At 38.5% G+C, this 25,799-nt stretch overlaps 1 protein-coding gene across 5 annotated transcripts in view; it reads right to left on the bottom strand.

The window, feature by feature from the left end:
• The window catches only part of TSPAN8 (tetraspanin 8), a 250,353-nt gene that overhangs the window by 120,398 nt on the left and 104,156 nt on the right, over positions 1 to 25,799 (bottom strand). For 2 of the 5 annotated variants that reach the window (XR_013830424.1, XR_013830427.1), the window contains exons 4-5: positions 18,779 to 18,873; positions 2,393 to 2,492 (exon numbers count right to left, since the gene is read on the bottom strand). The exons of 1 other annotated variant lie outside the window; for it this stretch is intronic. The gene's annotated coding sequence lies outside the window, so the exon portion shown is untranslated. The remainder of the gene's footprint in view (positions 1 to 2,392; positions 2,493 to 18,778; positions 18,874 to 25,799) is intronic. 2 more of the 5 variants (XR_013830425.1, XR_013830428.1) reach the window with 2 other exon arrangements.

Below are 25,799 nucleotides of genomic sequence, written 5' to 3'. Positions count from 1 at the left end.
AATGAACAAGTCATTTGGCTCAAGAAGTCATGGTTGGGCTTCCCTGGTGGCGCAGTGGTTGAGAGTCCGCCTGCCGATGCAGGGGACACAGGTTCGTGCCCCGGTCTGGGAGGATCCCACATACCACGGAGCGGCTGGGCCCATGAGCCATGGCCGCTGAGCCTGTGCGTCCGGAGTCTGTGCTCCGCAACGGGAGAGGCCACAACAGTGAGAGGCCTGCGTACCGCAAAAGAAGTCATGGTACTATTCACAATTGCCTTATCACCAGGGAAAAACTAGGGACAAACTTTGTTCTTCTAAAAATCAGAAGTCCGTTTTGTACCACGTTAGAAGACCTCACTATACCCCGCAGAATGGATTGCCCATGGCTTATTGCCCATTGCCTATTGAGTTGAGTTAAGCTGAAAAAACTGGGCAAACCCACTGTTGCATTATTTTACAGTTAAACAGAAAGAAAACTAAGAGCTTCAAAGAACCTTAGTGTTCAGAAAATTAGTTGCGATATAACGTATATATTATGAATATATATTCATATATATTAGGTATATATATAATATAAAGTTGTATAGTATAAATGAATATATTAAAAATCAGGTTAATAAATACAACTCAATTTCCTGTCTTTAAGACATGATTTCTGGTTTGACCATGTAGCTTTCAAACGAGACATACTAGTCACATAATTACTTTAGCCAGCCGGTAATCTGGGCTGTCCATGTGATGGAAAACAAACGCTTCGTATATAAGCCTTTTCTAGTTTTGACAGGATAGACCAAATAATTTTTTTAGAGAAATGTTTCATTGTGGGCTATGGTCAAGCAATAAGAACCCTGCCAGTCACCCACATTCACTGGCATGCTCTATACCCTTTCAAGCCATTTGTTTGCTTTTATGAAAGCAAACACAGACTGAAAACAGGCTGAATATTAAATCCAAGGAATATTAAATTATTATTTAATGAGGATGTTTGTGGGACATAAAATTAAACCATAGCAGTATTCTACAAGACTACATGATTACAGAGAGAAAGAGAGAGAGAGCGAGAGAGAGGGAGGGAGAGAGAGAGAGAGGGAGGGAGAGAAATGATGGAGCTAGTTTACCACTGTTGGAGTTTAAAGTTATCACAACCAGTTTCAGAAGCATACGGTATGCTTCAGGGTCTAGTGTACCTGAGAACATGATACTCCCAACAGGAATTTATTTAGCTTCCAAATGATCCATTAAGAAAGTTATAAAGTACAAGAAATGTTCCCAACTACTGTTTAGCAAACAAAATTTTTCGTACTTGTAGGTGAGCCCAAAAGACACTAGTGTATAACTATAATAAAAGTTTTGTGTTCCAGAACCTTTTGCCAAGATCATTTATGTCTTATTTTGTTAACCATACTTTTCAGAATTGCCCGGGGTCTTTGCTTTCTGCACTTACTTTTCCCCTCCAAAAAAAAAATGGAGAGAAACATGCCCTCCAAGAAAGAAACTTTCTCCCCTCCAACAAAGAGGCTAACATCTTATGCACACATATATTCTCTTTCACCTCATTCTAAAGATGTGTAACAATAGACCATAAACCAATTTATTTGCTAGGGGTCACTATGTTTAAAAGATAGTAAAGATGTTTCAAACTGGCAACATTTAAAATCATCTCTGTGTCATCTATTTATGTGTATCCCTTGGAGATAATAAGTAATTGTTTGTGCTTTTAAAACATCTTTCTCATGATTATCAACTAAATCTTGAAACTCACTTTAGGGCTGTTAGAATTGCATAACTAGACCCAACAGTTTCTCATCCATCTGGGGAATCCCAATGGATAACCTAACTTCTTGTTATTTAGAATGACTGAAAATTCTCTCCTAAAGCAAATCGCAAATCTCCATTTAACTAAGCCCAAAAGAAATTCAAAAATTTACTTAAAATAAAGATGGCAATGAATTAATTAGCACTACATAATAACAAATTGCCAAGAATGTTATTATATGAATATAGAGTATTTAAAAATCTATAGCTGATTCCTTCCTGCCAACTAGTTTCTGCAAAAAATGGCACCTTCACTTTAGCTACTCAAGTCAGAAGTCTGGGAATCTGCCATGTCCCTTTGCTGCCCACATCTCATTCCCAGGTCCTTTGGATTCTATCCCCTAAATATTTCTGGAATATGTTCACTGATACAATGCCCATCCAGGCCATCACTGGCCCTTATCTGTGTTATTCCACCAGGTCTGTGTCCAGGCTTGCTCTCCTTTAAGCCATTCTCCACACAGCAGCCACAATGATCTTTCTAAAATAGGTATCGTCATGTTTCTCTTCTACTGAACAACCATTAAATTACCTCCCATAGTCCTTGTAATAAAAGCCAAACTCCTTAACATGGCTTAAAACCCTCCAACTTTACCTTCTTCTGCCCTTTCCAGTCTCATCTGCTGGCTCCATTCTCCGAGTTCCACCTCTTTATCCAGCTACAATTCCTTGATCTCTCTGTTGAGTTAGACGGCCTGTAAAGAACAGCAATAGCTCCCTGTTACCTGATTCCCTAATCTAGCACATATCATATATTTTTGATAACTGCTTGTTTAATTTTCCATTATTCCTGATATGCTGTAGAAGCTACAAGATAGCACGGATTGCGTCTGCCTTTGTTTAAAATTGAATCCTCAAATTCCGGTAATGAGCCTAACAAAACCTAAGTGCCCAGTAGATGCTTATGGAGCATTAAGAATGAATAAGGCTACGGACACCAAGGGGGGAAAATGGCGGGGGAGGGGGGTGGTGATGAACTGGGAGATTGGGATTGACATATATACACTAATATGTATAAAATGGATAACTAATAAGAACCTGCTGTATAAAAAAATAAATTAAATAAAATTCAAAAAAAAAGAATGAATAAGGCAAAACACAAAGAAACAGAAAAGAAGGTACAACCAGTTGGGGGAAATATTTGATGACCGTATCATAGATCAAGAGTAATTTCTTTATTAGCTAAAGGCTCATACAAATAAGGAAAATGCTCAACGTATAAATGTGTAATAGTTCACGAAAGTGTAAATAGGGCTCAATAACAAACATATAGGCAACTATTTAACCACACTTCAGTGAAATATCCACTTTTCCATGCAAACTGACTTGGTGATTTTGTTTTCTAATATCAGCATCCTAGCAAGGGTGTGATGAAAGGAATAATCTCATACAATTTCTGTGGGAGGTATAAATTGATCCAAATGTTTTTGAAACAAAATAGTTAATGTGTAACTTTAATGAGTACACCCTTAGGAATTCATCCTAAACAATTATAAATATGAGAGATTTATAAAACTACACAAAGCAGCATTATTTTCAGCAGTAAAAAATTAGAAGCAAATTAAATATTCAATAAGATACACAATGTAAGACATGACGCATCCTCTATTTAGATTATTATATAATTTTGTGAGAATGATTAGGAAGCTTGAAAAATAGCTTATAAGTGAAAAAATAAGAAATATAAAATTTTAAGTACAGTATGATTAAGTACATAAAAACTATGTATAAGAAAAGGGCTGAAAATATTTCATTTAACTAGCAGTCATAATTATTCTGCTAATTCAGTGAAAAGAGAACTTGTGCCCTAATTAGCCTTAAATTTCCACTTTACTTTGTTCATGTGAGCTGGTCTACTAATTACATCTTTGTTAAAAAGAAATAAAAAATACTTTCCATTGGCTTTGCTTTTGCTATTTTGATGGGTGTCCTGGGAGGAATAAGAGAAAGAAATAGTCACAATGACTCGAAACCATGCCATGTATGCATGTTTCCTTTGTTTGCATGTTATCCTTATTATTCTTAGGAGGATAGTTACTCAAGTTCTTTTGAAATAGTATCATAAAAAGCATCAGATGTGTTCCTGACAAACCATTCTTATAATTCTTAAAGAAAGTATTTAACAGTTGAAAATGTCTGTATTGTTATACGGTATAAAATAGGTTATTGCTTATGCCCACGTAAATGGATACTACAGATTGATAGGGAAACTTAGCTACCAAATTACAAAACCATAGAAAAATCTCACAATGTATTCTCAAAGGGATTGTCCTTCAAAAAGGTATTGTGTAAAAGCAGATGTCAAGATGGGATTAGTTATGCAAAAGATTTAATGGAGGAAACATCTATGAGGGAAAATGATGAAGGGCTCCAGGGGAGGCTCAGAGAACTGTCAGACCATAATGCAAGTCTGACCCCTGTGAAGGAAAGAGGCAAGGATGTGGGGTTGGGTAAAAAGCATCTGAGACTGAGTGCAATTTGAAGGAAGTTCAGCGAGGTTGCTGGGAAGTCCTTGAGACAAAGTCTCCCACCAGAGGAGTCCTTTCTCTTCAAGAAATGGCCCTCTCTTAGTAATCCTACCATATTCAATCACAGACTTGAAGCAGCCCGTCGTAAGTGTGGCTTCCATGTGACAGCAGGGGGGATTTAGAGTGAGGCAGCTGGGACCATCTGTTAATTATGCCTTCTGCAGTAGGAGCTCTGAGAGGCTCTTTTTCATGGCTGCACAGGTAGTATTTAATTACACTCAAAATAGAGCATCTTATTTTATAACAGAGCATCTATTTCAGTGTTTGCTCAAAGTAGCCACCTAGTTATTTGGTGGCATTTTTTGATGTAAAATGACCATGAGTTTCTCATGACAACAGCCTGGGAGATAATTAGGAAAGCGTATATCTCTATTGTTTTGGTGGGGAAACTGAGGCATGGAGAAGCAAGAGGACTTACCAAAGTTAAAAATAAGTAACAAACCAGAACCCAAATCACTGTTATTTTAGGATAAGAAGGCCCCTTCTCTTTTATATTCATATATGTAGAAATTAATAAAAATCTCAGAATGTTAGCATAGATAACATGTAAATATCCAAGACCACATGGCTCTCTTGTTCACTGTTATATAAGAAAGCAGATTTCACAGTTAAGTACATTTATTTCAGAATGAAATCAAAGGGCTCAGTGTCTATTCATAAACTTTCCTGAGAGAAATGATTTTTCACCTATTATTTCATTTTCTGAGTCATCAAATAAGGGAGAAATATTAATATTTTCCTAAATAAGTCTTGAGAGTACATACTCAATTCTGAAATTCAACCAAAGGAAAAGAACCTAACATGTCCTTCTAGCCATTGGGCACAAAGAAATTAATTAAGGCCTTTAAAACAGCTCCTAGCTCCAAATATTCCGATCCACATAGAAAACAGGTTTCTCTTTTAATTCTATGCATGTAAAGACCCAAATTAACCTTAAAAATAAATGTTTTACTCTGCCCAACTGTTATGAGAATGGTCCCTTGTACTTTATTAAGCCAAATTTTGAAGTGAGCAAAATGAAGACGTTAGAAAGCTGAATTAAATCATTAATGCAAAATAGCTATATCTTTCTTTATGATGGTCTATTTGTCAAAAAGAATTTGTTTAGGCTCAAGGGGTACTTTATTGATGTGAGATGCTTATATCACTTCAAATCCCATAAACATCACGAAGAAAGAATTTTACTTTCCAAACATCAAGAACATATCTGTCCCAACATATGAGTCTCATCAGAACCAGCTCTAACCTTATCATCTCTATTGATGGCTGCTTTTAGTTCCAAATGTTAGGATTTAAATATTTCCCAGGATCTTCTGAATATTACGTAACAGGTTTCGGGGCAAGGAGGGGGATGTATGTTAAACTTACTAAAAACATCATTTCCAAGGCATCACTTGAATGACATCCAAGGTTTGTTTGTCTTGGATTTTTTTTCTTATCTTCAACAATCCACTAGTTTTATGAGGCAGCGAAATGGATTCAAAATGATGAGCGACATTAGTAATCTCCACTCAGGTACATTATTTTAAAAATAAAATTCATTGCCATAGATATTTTCTCTTTCCCCAGACTTTGAAAAATGAAATCCTCTGCTTAGTTAGAACAACAGTTACAGCAGTCCAAGTTTTAGGGACCATCATTGCCAGATTTTAAATTGAGCCTGAAACAGCCTACCTCAAAGACCTCTCTTGGGCAGCTTAGTAACTTTATCTTTTTCTACTCTAGCCATCTACATAGTTAAACAGAGCAAACTCACATCATTTATTTTGCACATTTGACTCCACTCCCTTGGGGCAAATTCATTCTCTGGATGAAATGGAACTGCAAAGGGTGTTAGTAACACTTGATCATTTAGAAGGAAATAGAACATACACTCCCTGGTCAATATACATTAGGTCATCGGTATTTTTGCATAATGATTTCATAAAAATATAACCATGTGCATGCCTGAAAATAAATTTAAGTTCCACTCAGTAAAAAAAAAAAAAAAAAAAAGCATTCAAGGAAGTAATTCCAAAAGTTTAAAACAATGATTTGCCTGTTTCAAGTCAAAATTACTCAAATATATTCAAATTCCAAATCAACCAGGGGTAAAATAATCAGAGAATTTTGGAGCTTGAGAGACCTAAGAGGTTGTTTTAATTCAGGTACAGCTTTACATGTGTGTAATAGAGACCCAAATTAAAATTGGCTTAAACAGATGGAAGTTAATTTTTCTCTCATGTAACACTACTGAAGTAGCGAACTGCTAATACGGATACTCTGCTCTAGAGAGTCATCTGGGGACCCAGGATTCTTCCATAATGTTGTTCTGTCATTTTTAGTGTGATATCTTTGTCCACATGGTCCTAGATTGCTCATCACCAAATTCCTATTTCAGGCACAACCTGAATTTTGTACACATCACTCTGCTCCTATCCCATTGGCTAGAAATCAGTCACATGGCCATACCTAGATGCAAAGGATGCTGGGAGCTGTAGTGTTTATTCTTAACATTCACATGCTCAGCTAAAATTCAATTACTATGGAAGAAGGACAGAAGATATTTGAGAGGATGAGCTAAAAGTCTGTGCCCCGAGGCCATTTTAGATCCTAATATATAAAACAAATAAAAACTGAACTCTGCTTAAAGGTGGTGAGAGGTTGGACCCCTGTTCCCAGCCTCTTGATTCCTCATAAGGTTCCTTTCATGACTAAGGCTCTGTAAGACACATTTAGAAACCATTGCTCTAGACAAGGGGTGGAAAACTAAAATGTCTAAAAAGGTCAGGTGGGTAAAGTAAATAAATGTAGTGAGTTGAATGGATCCAGTGGCTGGCAATGGGACAGTCTAAAGAGAACATTCCCAATTAGATCAAAAGGTGTCTGATGCACTCAGTACCAGCATATTTTTGCTCCATAAAACGGTGGGTCCTGAGTTACCAGACCTTCCAATTTTTCAAGAGAAGCCAGAAATCTATGTTTTAGTGAAATGTCCTGCTTTTTTAATATCGGTTACTAGTTAACACATATTGTGATACTGCAAAGGCCAAAAGTACATCTGCAAGCCAGATTTACCCAAGGGCCACTCAGTACAATTTATAATCATCTAAACCAATCACGTCATTTTCTTGACAGGGAAACAGAGGCTTCGAGTGCTTAAGTAACTAGCCCACGGTCACGTAGCTAACCACACCTGGTCAGGTTTTTAGTCTTTGAATTTAGTACTCCTTACACTACACCATCATAAAATGCCACAGTGAAGTTCAGAATAAGCAAATAAGAAAAAAAATGTCTTTAAAAGTAACAATTCTATGCTACAATTTAGTGTTCGGCTTTGAAATAAAATATTTGACAGCAGATCAAATGTGTGTTCTATGTCCCGTTCCCTCTCAACCCCATAATTGAAAGTAAAATCTGTTCTGTTTTCTACCTTCCTGGCCTGGGTTTGCCAGATCCCTGGCTGCCTGATCAGGAACACATGAGGCCAAGAAGCGTCAAAGGATACCACTGGCATCCACCCAGTAGCCAATCTTTCCTTTCTCCAGCATGGCCCATTTAATTGCACATTCATATCATATCAGTGGCAGATTCATTGGAAAACACATTTTTTACTTTTATGTGTATTTTTTTTTCTGTATGCTGTAAAGTTATATGGCTAAAATAGTTTTGGCTGAAAATTTTAAATATATAGAAATGGATAACATTTACCTTCTAAATGCCTGAGTGGAACTAAATTGTTCATGGATTAGTTATATGGTACTTACATAAGCTGTTTTATGAATATTTCTATTCTTTGGAAGCTTCTTGCAGAAGAATCTTATACTAAAAGTGTGTGTCAAGCATGAAAAAGTCCCTCATACATCACTTCTACGTTATGGTGGGGTCTTCTGAGTCCAAAACTTAGATGAAAGGATGTGCTTATTTTCTGCTTTTATTCCTAGAACTTTTGTTTTGGTCAATCTTTCCAACACTTAAATTAGATTTTTTTTGGTGTAGTGAGTGTTATCCTAAATGTATAACAAGAGGAAAGTTTAGAAATATAAGTAGTCTATACCCAATAATAATTCAAAAATTATTTAGTTCTCAAATTTGAATTTTCTTTAATTTAAAATCATTAGGGCTCTTTTTTTACCTGAGGTTTTTGTGGTTTCTGTGATGCTAGCAGTTGGTAAAAGTAAGGTCTATAGGGGGCCAACCTCAGAAAGTAAGAGCTAAGGACTGGGTTTGGTTTCGCTGGGAAAATACATTATTTTTCCATTCCCTATTTCTAATGTCTTAAATCATCAGATTTTATTAATAGAATAAATAGAACCACATGGAGCAATTCCAACAACTATTAGAAAAACACAGACATAAATGTACAAACAAAACTACTCTATTCCCTGGTCACTTTCTGCAGTCTTTTTTTTTTTTTTTTAATCTTCTATCTTTCTTTATTCTTCATTCTCTTTCTCTCTTCTATTTATTTGCATTAACTTCAACCTAAATATTAAAGCATTACATTTTCACTACATTTAGGGTAAAAGCTTATTTTCTTTTTTAAAAGTGGACTCTTTTGCTTCCTGTGCTAAAGAGAACAGCCTAGCTAATGTACAGGTGGCAGCTTTCATTACATTAAACGGGGAGCAAAGGTAGGAATGTGATAGATAAAATCCCAAGCAATGAGAGTCAGAGAGGAAAGCTTACGTAGCAATGAGGCGAGAGGCAAGATGATTCAAGAAGCACAGAGAACAGGCAAAAGCAGTTTTAAAGTGGTTCAGGGTGAATCACTTCATACACATGACACTGAATCAGTCATAAGTTAATGGGTTTAACTAAATCACTAATGATTGAACATTCATTAGTGAATGTTCTGGGTCTTTCCTTGCCTCAATGTCACTTACCCACCTTCTTCAATGACAAGGAGGATGTCTAAGGTAAGAAGTAAAGGAGATAAGAAGAACTTCTCAACAAGTCCACAACTTGGCAAAGACTTTTCTGGTTTGATCTCACTTGTCTTACTGCAGTACTCTTCCCTTTTTAAGAATACAAAGAAACTGAGGTAGTTATATTTAGGAGAAGGAAGCAAAGGAAAAACTATTGAGAGTAGTTGCAAGGGCAGAGTTGGGCAAAGGAAACAAAAAGTAGAACAAAGACGGGAAGTAAGCAACAGTAGGGATTTTCTCTCTCTCTCTCTCTCTCTCTCTCTCTCTCTCCCCTATCCCCCTCTCTCCCTCCCTCTTTTTTTCCCTCCCTCCCTCCCTCCCTTCCTCTCATCTTCCATTTGCTTGATCTCTTCATCTCCTTTGAAGCTACCAAGCATCTCTCCTCCACTTAATAACCTAGATCCTTAGGCTGTTCTTTTTCGTTCTTCTGCTATTTTCACACTTTATTTATGACTGAGAGTGCTTTGGAACTAAGGAAGGGGGAGATGGATGGTTTTTCAAAACCATAACGTTTCATCTAAATTCCTACAATTCCTAACTGATCTCTCCGCCACCAAGCTGGCCTCTCACTAATCTGTCTGCCACACCTCTGCCAGAAAGTTCTTCCTAAAGTGCAAATAAATCACATTGTTACTACACTGGAAGCCTTTTGAAATAATTCCTGAAGGTGTAAAGAATGCTGTCACCTTAATCAACTGAGCACGAAGACCACCCCTTCACCTCCAACTATCCCCAAATACTTATTATTCCCCAAACGTGTCATGCAGGGTTTTGTGCTGGGTGTCTTTGCACACACAGATCCCTTTGCTTCTGGTTATTCCCTACCCATCCTTAAAAATTCACCTTGAGCAGTCCTTCAGCAGGAAGTTTTCCCTTACCCACATGATTTCATTTGCTCTGCATGTATCACAGCAAATTTTATATGGAATTATAAGTGGTAGATTTATTTGTCTGTCCCCTGCTCTACAAGACCCTAAGCAAGGAAGCAAAGTATTAGCAATAAGGGAGGCGTTTGGCAGTGGGAGGTGCTCTCACATAGCTCCGATCCCATCACATACAAGTGATAAGAGATGAGTCCAGCGGTCACACCATTTACCTTCCTGAATTTCATCATCAATTTCAGCATTCATCTAAAACTGAAAAAGCCTGGCTAACAGTAAACACTCCAAAACATGATAGGGACTTCCCTGGTGGCACAGTGGTTAATACTCCGTACTCCCAATGCAGGGGACTCGGGTTCAATTCCTGGTCAGGGAACTAGATCCCACATGCATACTGAAACTAAGAGTTTGCATGCCACAACCAAGGAGCCCGCCTGCCACAACTAAGACCCGGTGCAACCAAATAATTTTTAAAAATTACAAAATATGATGATAGTTTTGAATATCTGTATCTGTTTACATCTGTAGCTACAGCTACATGTAAATCTGTGTATCTGCCTAGGGTATTAGCAGAGTCCAAACCTTGTTGTCACTCTTCCTGCAGGCGTGTCTAAAGGCTGCTCCCTCATGTAGGCTGGATTCTTTTAGAAATGTGCTCTAGAAATCAGTGTTAGACAAATGTATCAAATGCTCTTAAGACTAACTATGTTCAATGGATACATAAAATGTTACAGATTTGAAAAAGACTCCAAGTCAAACTTTTAATTTTATTCAGCCAATACACACATTACTCTTTATTTATGACTGGAGTGACCATACATCCAAGTTTGCTTGGGATGGCCCCTGTTTATGCCTCTCATTCTGGCATAATTTTTAATAGTGCCTCATTTCACCCTCCACCGTATCCTGATTTGGACAGTTAATTACATGGCCTCTCTACTTGTGGCTCATGAACCTTCTGATTGATTACAGTGTTTTTTCTAATTGGCCAGTGCCCATGCCATACCAGTTGTTAAATATTTTTAGTATCAGATATGCTTATGAGGTAATTAAAGCGTAGAACAGTGACATGATTTCTTCTCCTATAAGTCAAATTAAATACACATACATTAAGTCCCTAGAATAAGAAAAGTGAGAAGAAACACAAGACAGGAGAGCACCCAATTCACCCCCCAAGGACTGACCTAAAAAGGGAAGGAAACCTGAGCCATTCCGAGTCCCACTGGTGATGTTTTCCTCGGTTGCATTCCACCCTCTCCAACACCCCTCTCCCACCTAGACCTTCTCTCTTTCCTGTGTTTTTGGTTTTTGGTTTTTCAGTTTCAGTCACTGTTGAGAAGAAAAATTAGTTTCTTCCCTTTCTAATCCCATAAAAATTTAAGATGCTAACCTGGTCATGCCCAGTTGTCACAGACCATTTTCGTTCAAAAGTAGAAATTCTAGCTATTGTCCCTCTTTATATGAGCATCCTCCACTGATTTGCAGGTGACTTAGCTAGAAATGTCTTCTACTTGGCCATAGAATTTCTTCAAAGGGTACATTTCCTTGAAAGGCAGACTAGGGAAATTGAGTTCTGTAGTTAAGAAAGCACTATCCTTACCATATCCAGAAGGCTGACCTCATTAGACTAAAAAGATGATAAGAATCGTACCATTCGATCATTTGGCAATGAGGAAAGATTTTCTATGGCAGAATTTCTAATGGAATTAATGCCAATTCAATTCATATGGAAAGAAAAGTTGTGCATACAGTCAGAGTAAGTGGTTCCCAAGAATAATATGTTGAAAGAGAGCATTTTAACCCTCACTAGAAAGTTGAAAGAGTTATGGGATCTAGAGCAGTGAGTAGCTATTGGTGCTTATTCCATGGTTTTCTACAGATAAAGATAGAAGTATAGTGGTTCAGGTTGGGGCTTAGCTAAGTAATTTTAGCAGTAATAAAGACTGTCCTTAAAGGCTTACACAGGTCTGTCCATTTATTTCCATCCATACAAAATACATTCTGATAAACACAGTAGGATCTGGGGGATGGGGGTCAAATAGTGTTGAACTAACCCAAGTTCAAAGAAGAATAAAAGCTGCCATATATTTAGCACTTACTACATGTACTGGCAAACCATGTAATTCGATCTCCACTCTGAAACTGAAGCCGAATCTACGTGTAAAACAACTGCTTTGTGGTATGCAAAGTTTGCTGTCAGACAAATGGCATACTAAGAAGCATGTAATGAAAAGTTTTTATTTTGCTTTCAAGTAAACAAAATGTCAGACACTGCTGTGATTACAGAAGTCTGTGAAACCAAATCATGTGTAATAATTTTTCACTATCATGCTTCCAAGTGAGGTAGTTAAGGGATTCCTTAAAAGAAGATTTCTTGGGCTTCCCTGGTGGCGCAGTGGTTGAGAGTCCGCCTGCCGATGCAGGGGATGCGGGTTCGTGCCCCGGTCCGGGAAGATCCCACGTGCCGTGGAGCGGCTGGGCCTGTGAGCCATGGCCGCTGAGCCTGCGCGTCCGGAGCCTGTGCTCCTCAACGGGAGAGGCCACAACAGTGAGAGGCCCGTGTACCGCAAAAAAAAAAAAAAAAGATTTCTCAGTAGTCCCAGTCAATAATGACAGTTTTAAATTTCAAAATGGAATCAACAATTGAATAAAAGAATTTTTGTTTATCTCTTTTTGTTATCTCCCAGTGCATCTGTCTCAAAATTACACTTTGGGATGTATCTCTTAGATCGGTGCTTCTTAAGGTGGCAGTATACAAACTCTTTGCTACCAGTCCATCATGAGATAAAGAGCTTACACCGGAAAATAAATCATCATACTGCTTCATTGATTGAGAACATCTTGCAACCCCCTCAAAAAAATTAGTTGAATTGCACAGTGTGCTTAGTGAAGAAATTGGTCTATATTCTGGCGCTAGTTTCTGGCTTTATTGCCACTGCTAGCAAAGTCCAGGACTGACAGTAGCTTACACAACACAGCTCGAGTATCATGGTGTGAGATATAAAGTTTTGTGTCAGTTAGAAATTGTATTCAGCTGCTGATAAAAGAGCCAACTACAGAAACTTAAGTGAATTAAGAGATTCTTCTCTCACAGAAGAGATGTGACAGACTTTATGGGACACGCATGTCCACCACAAGCTGAGTTCTACCAGACCCACCAAAACATAAGGTTGGGTGGGCCCAGCAGCATCCCATAAGATGCAAATGGTACATTTGGGATCAGGTGTAAATAAGCTGCATAGAAGCTGCCCCAGACCCTCGTGGTATCTACCACCATCACACCAGTACCTCTCTCCCAGCTCATAGCTATGGCTCCGTGGGGAGTCCAGTATGATCAGCTAATGGAGGAGGGAAATGGCCAAGTTTGTTTCACAGCCTGATCAACTCCATATGTGAGTATAAGCCGAAAATAGACGGTTGCCGCTGTACGGCCCAATTCAGAGCAGCCCTGAAAGGAAGCGGGGAGGGAAATCCTTTCAATATGTAGGGCTTTAGGCAGTCCACCTGGTCATCCACTTTGTGTGGAAAGAGAAGGGTTTGAGTCAAGAATAAATATGGCTTAAAGAATAAATGGTAAGATTGAAGACACAAAGGTCTGGAAAGGCATATGTGGAGGCACCTGTGGGAGTGGGGAAATGTACTGCGTTTCATCCATCAGAGAACACCTATGGCAGAGAAGACAATAAACAAGAAGTAGACAGAATGACTGCCAGTGGCCATCAGCAGCCTCTGTCCCGTCTTGGCACAATGTGGACATGAACAGGACAGCCATGGTGATTCAGACGGGGGCATGCGCCTAACGGCATGGGCTCCCACTCTCCAGAGCTGATTTCAATTTTGCTTCTGCTGAACGTCCAAACCTGCCAGCAACAGAGACAAATTCTGAGCAGCCAATAAGGCACCAGCTCTCCAGACCAACTTGGTGTCAAGTTGATTACACTAGACTCTTTTCATCCTGGAAAATGCAGTAATTTATCTAGACTGAAATCCGCACAGATTCCTAATATGGGTTTGCCTTTCTTGCCTGCACTGTTCTCCACAGGCTTACAGAATCTGTGACCTACTGACTTGGGATCCCACATAACATTGAAGGGGACAAAATGACACACTTAAAGGGAAGGAAGTTAGACAGGAAGCACATGATCATGGGGTCTTTTCTCTAAATACAAAGATGCTTAAACTCTCTACTCCCCACCGGACCTATACACATCGGGGTATCAAATAGGACTTGACACATTCTCTATGAATACTCTAATTTTCGAAAGCCTTTTCTCTGACAATTTGGGCCTCAGCCAGAGCACTTTCCCCAGTGCTCTACTCTGCTTTCATTGTTCTCTTCTGAACATGGTTATGGTGTCCGTTTTCATTATTCCTCTAATCTTTTCCTATCATATCTTACTCTCATACAATCTTGCCCTTACTCTATATAATACAGTTCTTGGAATTTATGTCCCAACATAATGTTGCCAGCAGTGTTGAATTATAGCAATGTCCTTTTGGTTCTTCTAACAGCTAAAAATAAAATTGAAAAGTAAAAGCCTGTTAAGCAGATAGTACCTTCTAACAGGTTAGTGGTCACAAAATAAGAATCAGGTTGATGCGTCACACAGGGAAATTTTTTCCTATGCCTTCTGTTCTCCAATCCCTCTGAATAATTGTTTAATCAATAAAAATATTTTCTTTTTCCCTTAAGAGATCTTTTCTCTGCTTCTACAAAATACAGGCAGGATCAAATTTGGTTACCTCTAATTTTTTTCATCTTCTCTTTATCTTATGTTTTCTATTCAAATATGTTAAAAGCCTAGAAAAAATACGTTCCTCCTCAAATCAAGATTTTTTTATCTCTTCATTAAATACAACTTTCCCTGTCTGACTTGACATGTACACATTACTATATTTAAAATAGATAACCAACAAGGACCTACTGTATAGCCCAGGGAACTCTACTCAATATTCTGTAATAACCTAAATGGGAAAACAATTTGAAAAAGAATGGATACAAGTATATGTATATAACTGAATCATTTTGCTGTACACCTGAAACTGACACAACATTCTTAGTCAACTATGCTCCGATACAAAATTTAAAAAAATTTTTTAAATGCAACTTTCCCAATATTCTAACCATGTGAGCAAAAGTCAACCAACTCCTCAAAATTCACACGTTCATTTATAAGGCAGGTTCAACAGTGGTTTCATTTATCAACGTGAACTTCTCTCTGCTCCCAGAAAAAAAATTTGTACATCTGGCTTTTTCTAGCCCCCATTTCTATGCCTCCTATTCATATTTCCATTGTCATCTTCTATTTTATTCATCCAGCTTAAAACATCACAGTGCCTTTTTACCCACGCAACATTGTCTTCTCATTTCTGTAATATGCAATTTTTCTCTTTTAATAAAATCTTGGTCTGCTTAGCTGTATTCCTGGAACATCAAGCCAGAGGTTCTTGTTATTTTTTTCCAGTTATTTCTTCCAAAATATATCACACATTACTTTACTCTTGAAGCTTACATCACCTTCTTTTATCCCTAGCAAGGAATGACTACAAATATGCCTCCTGGAGTAAATCTTAGTTATTTGATAATCAAAATTCCCATAACATAATCTCCAGGCAGCCCATACTGATTTATCTTTTGAATCTTTTTCTGACAATAAACCATTACTGAAACAATTCAGTAATGCCTGTGTTTTCATGGCTTCAAACAGGTTTCCCTTTCCCATTTGGGCTTCCCCTTTCTTTACGTAGATCTCAGGAGGAATAGGAGGGATCTGAAAGAAAATAAACCCTTAAGTCCCAATAACAGATGAGCCTTAAATAGTCCAGCAATAAACCGGCTATTTTTTAAAAGACCACACATTCACAGATAAAGCATTAAGCATTTGAAAAATACTAGGCTTCTGGAGTGTAAAATATGTGTGAAATTAGCATCCAGCTAAATTGGACAGATAAAGCCTTAGTAAAAGGTGGAAAGACTATAACAAAACTAAAACTTCGAAAAAAATCTTCCATAATTCATCAATTTCGACATATTGACTTTTTGGAAATTTATTTTTAGTGAATTGTCCTGAGAAATTGTTTGGAGAAATGTCTAGCCTCAGTTGCTTACACATGCTGCTTCTATCGAGGTTCCAGGTTTGCGTATGGGCAACACAGCTGGTTTCTGATCCAAGACCTTAGTCTACACCTTAATGCTACCCTACCTGGTGTTGCTTTTTCTTGTGTCTTTCTCTCAAGATTTTAAGTTCTATGAAGGTTGGGAATATACATCACATCTCATGCCTCTTTATGTTCCTAGTACCTTGCACACATATATTTGGTAGCCAGCATGTTAGCTATGAGGTGAGACCAGGGCACCAATCCAATTACCCCACCTTTGAAGGGGTGGTTAGGGGAACCCTCAAAAGATATTCCCTCCTAACGGTGGTTCAAAAGTTTCATCTTTCTATACGAAAGATATATTATTATTACAACTAAATTGAGAGTATTCTGGAGGAGAATAAAGTTTTCCTGCCCTATTCTAACCCCATCTAACTTGACTAAAGTCTGTTCCTTTTCTTAAGTGGAAATTGGGAAAAGGAACCATATGTTATCCTACCAATTACTGTATAATTTTCATATAATAAACTTTGAATTGCAAGAGATTTCTGTTATTGAGACTTCCTTTTAGTAGGAATTTGAATTATTTTAATAACCTGTTATTTCTATTTCACAATGATGCAAAGCCTAACCAGAAAGCAGAGCTTCTCAAGCTATGAATCTGGGCTTCTGACTATTTTATTATATTAGACATGCCTCCACCATTCCCCCAGATATTATAACTGCTGTCTGACCTGCCTTCACCTCTGACCCTCAGGGAGAAAGGTCTACCCATATCTGCTCGTGAGACTCCTCTCTTATATTTCAGATGTCCTGAGCTATCCTGTAATTACCTCCTGGATGTCTCCTTGATTCTCAGCTAGGGAAGTCTCTCGTCTGGTCCAGCTTGGTGATGAAACTCATTTATTAGGTTGTTATTAAAGCCTAAATTTACCCTCTTGTGAAATCTGATTAATGCCCATTATTCTAAGGTATATCTTGTTTATATGCTACCATAGCATTTTTCATATTATATTTTAACTATACTCACATCTGACGTCTTCACTATTTTCTGAACATTCTTTTTTCCCCTTATCCTCAAACAGACAGTTCTGTCTCTCATAATATACGCTTTCATACTAGGAAGAGCCACCTTTTCTGCACATGAAATGACTAGATTCCCAAATCTCCTAGAATATAGTCTAATCAAATCCAAAACTTCTAGAACATAAGCTCCATGAGAGCAGGGAGCTTCTCTCTGTTCATCACCGTAGCCTGCTTTACCGAACACAGCCTGGCAATGGTCAGATCTAGTCTCAACAATGTTTGTGGTACAAAACAGTACTTGGTTAATATGCAACATTATGAAGGGAACCGCGTTATATCAGTTTCTTTAGATACTTGTCAATCATAAAGACTCCCATAATCCTTTCATACCCTAGAGACAGAACATTGTCTAGGATTTAAAATTTTTCCCTCACTGATATTCTACATTCTTGTGGTTTCACAAGAACACTCTTATTTCAATACTCAAATAATTGTCATTTTTTAAAGCTTTACAGGTTCTGGGTTTTCTGCTTATAAAGTGACTGCCATGTCCACCTAGAAACTCAAGCAGCTGATATGATCTTGGGTACAAAGAGCAATCCTTCAGGATGACTTGAAGAGGCAGGCCACCCCACCCCTAGATGCCTCCTGTGTGCTCCAAGCAGTTCAGACTGTTTCCTGACATGGAATGGCCAGGAACCCTACTCTGCATGGGCCCCGGAGCTCTGCAGGAAAGAATTGAAACCTGACCAGCAATTGGAGTTTGGACATGTGCCCATTATATGGTACAAGGGTTCCCTGAAAGAAACCAGACTGAAGGAAGAGAAAGTCCAGCTGAAAACAAAAACAAAAACAAAAATTGCCCAAATGGAGACAACAGCCTGACCAAGTGGGCAGACTGAACTTCAGGGAAGATGGGTTCCAGGGACTGTGTTCGATCTGGGTCCATGCCTGGGTCTGAGCCTAGCAGGAGGGGAGCAGAGCGCCTAAAGGTTAGCAGCAAATGGGCAATGAGTGCGGCAGCAGATCAGTGACTCACTGAAACCAAAGGTTCGTGGAACAGCAATGCAAAAGCAGAGGGCATCAGATGGAGAGGCCACAGCTCTTATTATGTGTGCGGCCCTGTCAGACTTCTTGGGAAAAACTCAATGAGGTGAGAAAGACTGGATTTCCTACCAAACAAGGCTCAGACCATTGTTCCCACCCCCTACCTCCAGCTAGAGGAACGAAACGTGGCATGAGTAAGAAGCATTAAGCCGAAAGGAAAGGAAAAAAACTTTTCAAAGTTTAAGTCATGTCACCAGTTCAGCTCCTAGCAGCTTTCTCGACAAAAATGTACATTCGTGTAGAAAGGAAAACAAAGCATATTTGAAAGTCTCTTGTGTCATAACACCTTGCGAAGGAAGATGAATGGATGCAGATGGTCTAGACCAGATGGAAATAGAAGTGTGGCACCAGGAAGGTGCGCTCACCATCAGACTCATTCAGCATGCGTGTGTTAAAGGGAAATACCACTGAAAGGAGCGGTGTAGCAACTCACCAGCACCTTGGCAAGAGCTGGAGTATCCAGGTTCCGAGTCGGCAGAGCGTGCAGGGGCCAGGGTGCACAATGCCCGGAGTGAGGGCACGAGGAACCTGAAATAACAAAAACAACTTACGACTGGCTGGGTATGTTCTGTGTTCTCTGTAAGTTCTCATATATTCATTTAGTCCTCAAGACAGCCCTATAAGGTAGGGACTATTCTTACACCTCCATTTTACAGATCAGGGAATTGAAGCACAGAAAGGCTGAGTAACTTGCCCAAAGTCACACAGAGGTACCAAGTAGCACAGTTGAGATTCACACCCAGACCGTCTGGTTTCTTACCCTAATGCTCCCAAGTGCTCCTCAGACAATAGTTCTCCAGCACTTACTCTGTGCCTCATTCCCTTCCAAGCACTTTGCACAGGTTAACACATTTGAGGTTGCAAGTCACGATAAAGACAGTGGAAGATAAAATTTACCTAGGGCTTCCCCTGACATGGAGTAACTTAAAAAAAGAAAATTACTGGGATTCACTAATCTTCACTACTGCAGAATGCAACCTGAGAAGGAAATGAACTAATATTAAGAAAATACAAAGGCATAGCTATAGTAAATATTCTGAATTTTAAAATCATAGGATTCTAATGTTGAAAACAGAAAGTGAAGTTGTGTCATTAAGTCATAGAATACTGTAGAACAATGAAAGTGAATGAAAAAGAGTGCTAAATGTATCACCCTGAGGAGATCCCCAAAAATAAAAATATTGAGTGAAAAAATCAAGTTGCAGAATGATACATGCAGTGTGATATCATTTCTATAGTTTTCTAACAGCTTTATTGAGGTACAATTGCTATATAAAAAGCTGCACGTGGGAGTTCCCTGGTTGCCTAGTGGTTAAGATTCCGGGCTTTGACTGCTGCAGCCTGGGGTTCAATCCCTGGTGGGGAAACTGAGATCCCACAAGCCACGTGGCAAGGCCAAAAAAAAAAAAGCTGCACATATTTAATGTGTATATTTTAATGAGTTTGGACATATGCACACACCTGTGAAACCATCACCACATCAAAGTAATAGATATGTCCCCACTTCCAAAAGTTTCCATCTGCCTTCCTTCCTTCCTTTTGTGGTAAGAAAGAACACAACACAAAATCTACCCTCTTAACAAATATTTAAGTGCACAATACCATCTTGTTAACTGTAGGTACTATGCTGTACAGGAGATCTCTAGAACTTATTCATCCTGCATAACTGAGACTATAAACCAATTCAACAATAATTCTATAAATTTTGGGGTAGGTAAAAATATATGGTAACGGGCTTCCCTGGTGGCACAGTGGTTGAGAATCTGCCTGCCAGTGCAGGGGACACGGGTTCGAGCCCTGGCTGGGAGGATCCCACATGCCGTGGAGCAACTAGGCCTGTGAGCCACAACTACTGAGCCTGCACGTATGGAGCTTGTGCTCCGCAACAAGAGAGGCCGCGACAGTGAGAGGCCCGCGCACCGCGATGAAGAGTGGCCCCAGCTTGCCACAACTAGAGAAAGCCCTTGCACAGAAACGAAGACCCAACACGGTCAAAAATAAATAAATAAATAAAATTTTAAAACATTAAAAAATATATATATGGCAACATTTCTAGACATGAATGAAAATGATAACCACACGATTCCAGATGCTGGTTACCTCTGTGGAGGTGGAAGGGAAAGTGAATGAGGAGAATACCCAAGGGGCTTCCATCTGTTTTTCTTAATGTGTTATTTATTAGGCTGGATGATAGGTATATGACTGTGCTCTCTATATAAACCTTCTTATATAGGTCTGAAATAATTCTTAAAATGAAAATATCATTAAGTAGCCTCAGAATAGGCGGCAAGGCTATAGAGAGAGATATTTCCATTCATATAAATACCCTATGTCTCTCTTTTCATGTATGTCTTTTAGAAATCCTTTCCTTCAGTGGACCAAAAGAGAAATCTTTTGAAAGAAAGCTACAGTTGTATATAATCTTCCATTCCACTCACCATATTTCTGAACCCTGCTCTGTGACTTGGGAGTCTGACCTGGACCAATGGCATCAACAGGATTTCCCCATCCTCTGGGTTCTGGTTGGGCTCAGTCAATGGTGAGCACCCAAGAAATCAAATGGAAGGGGTAAATTTAGGTCAAAATATTTATTCCTTTGCCTCCCTTCTGCTAGGCTGCCTTGAATTGGCCTGCCCATCCACCAAAGTTCATTGGTCTGCTCAACACAACTCAGGATAATTCTCTCTCCTTTGTGGTTCTTTCTAATTCCAATAACTGCTCTCTGCTTCATCTCTTTGTGCCTATGAGTGGTAAGAATTGAGCTGATATTAGCCCTTAGTCCCTGTGCTATCCCTTGTAAATAGTTCATTTTTTAAATAAACTCTCCTTGAGTTGTCTTTTATAGAAATCATTAGTTTTATTCTCCTACCCTTATTTATACCTTAACTAGTTTTCCACTCCTCAAAAACAATGAGAATCTAACTTATCTTTATATGTTCGTGCAACATTTATTTAACAAGTATTTAGAATATGCTAATAGGGTTCCTAAGGATACATAATTTTTAAAAATTGTTATTATCATTAGGCCACAGGTAATCTTCAAAGATGCCATAATAAATTAGGAAGACAAAGTCACAATCAACTAATACTTATTTATATTATCATATTATTATATATTATATTATCCTTAAATTCTATATCACAGTATATGCAAAATGATATGAAACTATAGAGAAGGGAGCACTAAATTTGAACCTTTTATTAAAGTCTTCTTGAGAAGTGCTCCTTAAAATAAGTCAATACACTGCTTCCTTCATCAGGAAAGCCTTATTACAGTAACTAGTGAATTAATTCTGTATGCTTAATGATGTACTTGATTTGCCGTCTGATGTAAGTGTCTTATCTTCTAATGGACACATAATAGTTGGTAGCCCAGGAATGGACCACTTATTTCATAAAATACAATAAAATCAAAAGTGAGACAAATGTCTGCCTTAAAAGTTTATCAATAACTTCTTATATACACACATTTACAAACTGGTTGACAATCGTTTTATACAATAATTCTAATGAGCTCCTATAATAAGACATGTGGCCACAAAAGGTAGAAATTAATATGGCTCTTAATAGTCATTTTTCTCCAAACATTATCGCCCTTCAGATAAGGGGAAAAAAGAACTCCACATTTGTGCAGTATAAAAGATTTTACCAATTGCTGGAAGTTCAATCCAAGAATGTAGTGACAGGAGAGGGGCACTGGCACACACACAGGAACAGCACGAGAAGACTGTGATTCTTTTCACTTTAGCTTTATAGTCACTTGCTTTGGCATGCGTGTAGTTGTACCATAAATATCTCCATTGCCATAAAAATTTGACACCATCCTGTCTGGGTACCATCACCTTAAGGGAAATAAGCTCTAGTTTCTGGACTAGAGAAAAACTTTCATAAACTGTATCAGTCAGTGTCCAGTCAGGATAAGAGAAACCACTCTGTGCATTTCAAACAGAGAGAATTTAATACAGGAAACCAGTCACAAAAATGCTGGAAGAGCTCCATGAGCCAGAAGAGAGAAGTTCACTCCAAAATCAGTAACCGCAGGGAGCCACTAGGACCAGAGGAGTGAAAGAGGAAATGGTATTACCAGAACCCAGAGTGTGGGCATCTCAGGCTGCCAAGAACCCCTACTAGCGATGCTCCACTGGGGCTCCTGGTGCCAGTGCCTCTTCAAACCCCCACCGTAGCTGCCATTGGAGCAAGAATTCACAGCCCATGCTGTCTAGTGACGTCTATCTACTGCCAGACGCAGCTGCCAGATGCCAGGAGGAAGAACATGGCTCCTGCCCTCTTCCCAACTCCTAATCACTTGCCAGTGTCTACCATTAGCAGAACTTAATAGGAAGGCAACTGGCCAGGGAATCCAGGGAAAGTGGTGTGCAGGCTTTCGGCCCCCAAAATGGAGAGGAGGATAGAGAAGGGCAGGGGTGGAACTGAGAGGTCAGATACTCTCAGCAACTAACTAAAGCATATTTTACATTTTCAAGAGGAGTTCAATTGCCTTCTCAGAAATGAAGAAAAGGAGCAACTAGTTCAAGACTATTGTCAATTTTTTAGGCTTTTTCTCCCAGAAATATATTTTCCGACTTTACTGAGACATAATGGACACAAAGCATTGTGTAAGTTTAAGGTGTACAACATGTTCATTGGATACATTTATAAATTGCAACATAAATTACACTTATAAATTTACAAGTTACCACCATGGTATTAACTATCACCTCCATTCTATCACATACCTCTTTTTTTTTTTTTTTGGTGAGAACATCTAAGATCTACTGTCTTAGCAACATTCGTACAGTATTATTAGCTATAATCACTATCCTGTATATTAGATCCCCAAGCTTGTTAAGCTTATAGCTGGAAGTCTGTATCCTTTAACCAAATATCTCCCCATTTTCCCCACCCCATAACCCCTGATAACCAGCACTCTACTCTCTGTTTCCAGGACTTTGTTTTTTTTGAATTCCACACATAAATGAGATCATATAGTATTTGTCTTTCTCTGTCTGACTTATTCTACTTTGCATAATGCCCTCAAAGTCCATCCATGTTGTCACAAGTGGCAGGATTTCCTTCTTATGGTTGAATAATTCCATTGTGCATGCGTGTGCATGTGTCTGTATGTATCACATTATCTTGATTTGTTCCATCTGCTGACAGACACTTAGGTTGTTTCTATATCTTGGCTATCATGAGTAACACTGCAATGAACATGGGAGTACAGATATCTCTACGAGATCCTGATTTCAATTTCGTTGGAGATATACACAGAAGTGGGATTGCTGGAACATATGGTAGGTCTGTTTTTAATCTTTCGAGGAACATCCATACTATTTTTCGTAGTGGCTATATCAATTTAGATCCCCAAGAACAGTACAAAAGTGTTCCCTTTTCTCTACACCCTCACCAACACTTGTTATCTCTTATCTTTTTGATGACAGAAATTCTAACTGGTGTGAGGTGATATCTCATTGCAGTTTTGATTTGCATTTCTCTGATGATTAGTGATGTTGAGCAATTTTTAATTACCAGTTAACATATGGTTTAGCTGAGAACTAGATTTTCTACTTTCCTCTACCTTCCACCTAATCATGGAACTAAAAAATATCAATATATGTGTATTTATCCACATATTCTCTTTTATCCAAGACTAAATCAGGGCCAGAGATAGTGTAATTTATTATCCTACTTATTACCCTGAATTCTCAAGGCCAGGCCAGAAAGTTGATGTATAGTGTCAAAATTTTTACTCTTACAAATAAATATTGCTTAAGTAATTATATGAACAACAAAGTATAAATATTTAAGAATGCTAAAGAAAATTTCCTCCAACTACGTAAATCATTAAAATAAGGTATTTCCAAATTTTAAAATCTTAGCTTTAGTAGAGACTTTTACAAATTTCTAACATTATTATTAAATGGCAGAAACTTTTTGAGACCTCTTGTTGACACTTTAATTTTTTTTATTTTTTTTTTTTTTGCAGTACGCGGGCCTCTCACTGTTGTGGCCTCTCCCGTTGCAGAGCACAGGCTCCGGACACACAGGCTCAGCAGCCATGGCTCACGGGCCCAGCCGCGCACGTGGGATCTTCCCGGTCCGGGGCACGAACCTGTGTCCCCTGCATCGGCAGGCGGACTCTCAACCACTGCGCCACCAGGGAAACCCCTGACACTTTAATTTTTTATTCAAGGGTGTTTTCATCAAGTCTGAACTGACATATGGCATTTTCTTCCTAAATAATTTTGGAAATTACATATGTTTTATTTTCTCTTTTACTTGTAGTAAAGGCCTAAACTAGCCATAATGAGGGGTAATTAAGGAGTACCTCTTCAAAGACTTAGTCCCTTGCATTGACTGCAGCCACAAAGTTGAAAAAGATAAAGATAAGGACTGAGAATTGTTAGATTTGGAAACAAATAGCCATTGGTGACCTGCCCAGTTTCAGTGGAATAGCAGATTGTGACAGTGAGAATGTAAATTCTGAGGTCAGGCTACCAGAGTTTGAAATGTCTTCAATTTTGTACAAGTTACTTGTTTCTCTGTGTCTCATTTTCCTTATGTAAAGAGATAATACTACCTAACTCAGGGTACATTAAATACAATAATACATTTAAAGTTCTTAGCACAAAATACGGCAAATAGTAAGCAGTCATTTAATGTTTACTGTCATCAGTATTAATGCAGTGGGTTACCGAATAGTCATACACTGCTGTTGGAAGTCCCAAAATAGTAACACTCAGTGGAGGTCAATTTGGCATTCACTTGTTAACTTAGTAATCCTGAGTCTGGGAATCTGTCCAACAGATAAACCTGCTCACACACAGCATGGTGTGTACAATATTGGTAATTGCCTCATTGTTTGAAAAAGATAAAGATTAAAAAAAACACAGGGGATTAATTATATGCACCAGCCTATATCACCAAAGGAATACTAAGTTACTTACAAAAAACCTGAGGAGGTCTTCAGTGTTCTGAAATAGACAATCTCCAAGATATATGATGAAGTGTAAAAAGCAAGAGGCAAACAGCCATGTATCATATGCTTCCTTTTTGTTTAATAAAAGAGAAAAGGAAAACAAAAAAAGAATCATTCTTCAAGGGGTTTGTTATCCCATCATGGAAGTCATTCGATGATAGAATAAATTCTCCCATACCAGTGTTTAGAGGGATTAAACTATAGTGACATAGGCATCTGCCTGAGACAACAGTTAATTATTCCCACCATGAACACAGCTTTCTTCTACCGGTCTCCTGTTACTCCATCAATCTTACTTCCTTCCAGGTCTCCCTTCCCTTTCCATCCTTTCCTTTTCTGTTCTCTTATTTTCCTGCTTTTTCCTTTGCCCCCCCTTGTTCTCTTATTTTCCTGTTCTCTTATTTTCCTGCTTTTCTTATTTTCTCTTATTTTCCTGTTCTCTTATTTTCTGTTCTCTTATTTTCCTGCTTTTTCC

The sequence above is a fragment of the Stenella coeruleoalba genome (genome assembly GCF_951394435.1).
Source record: "Stenella coeruleoalba genome assembly, chromosome: 11".
NCBI lineage: Eukaryota > Metazoa > Chordata > Mammalia > Artiodactyla > Delphinidae > Stenella > Stenella coeruleoalba.
The sequence above is the reverse complement of the archived record's forward strand: the minus strand, read 5'-3'. Positions and strand labels throughout refer to the sequence as shown.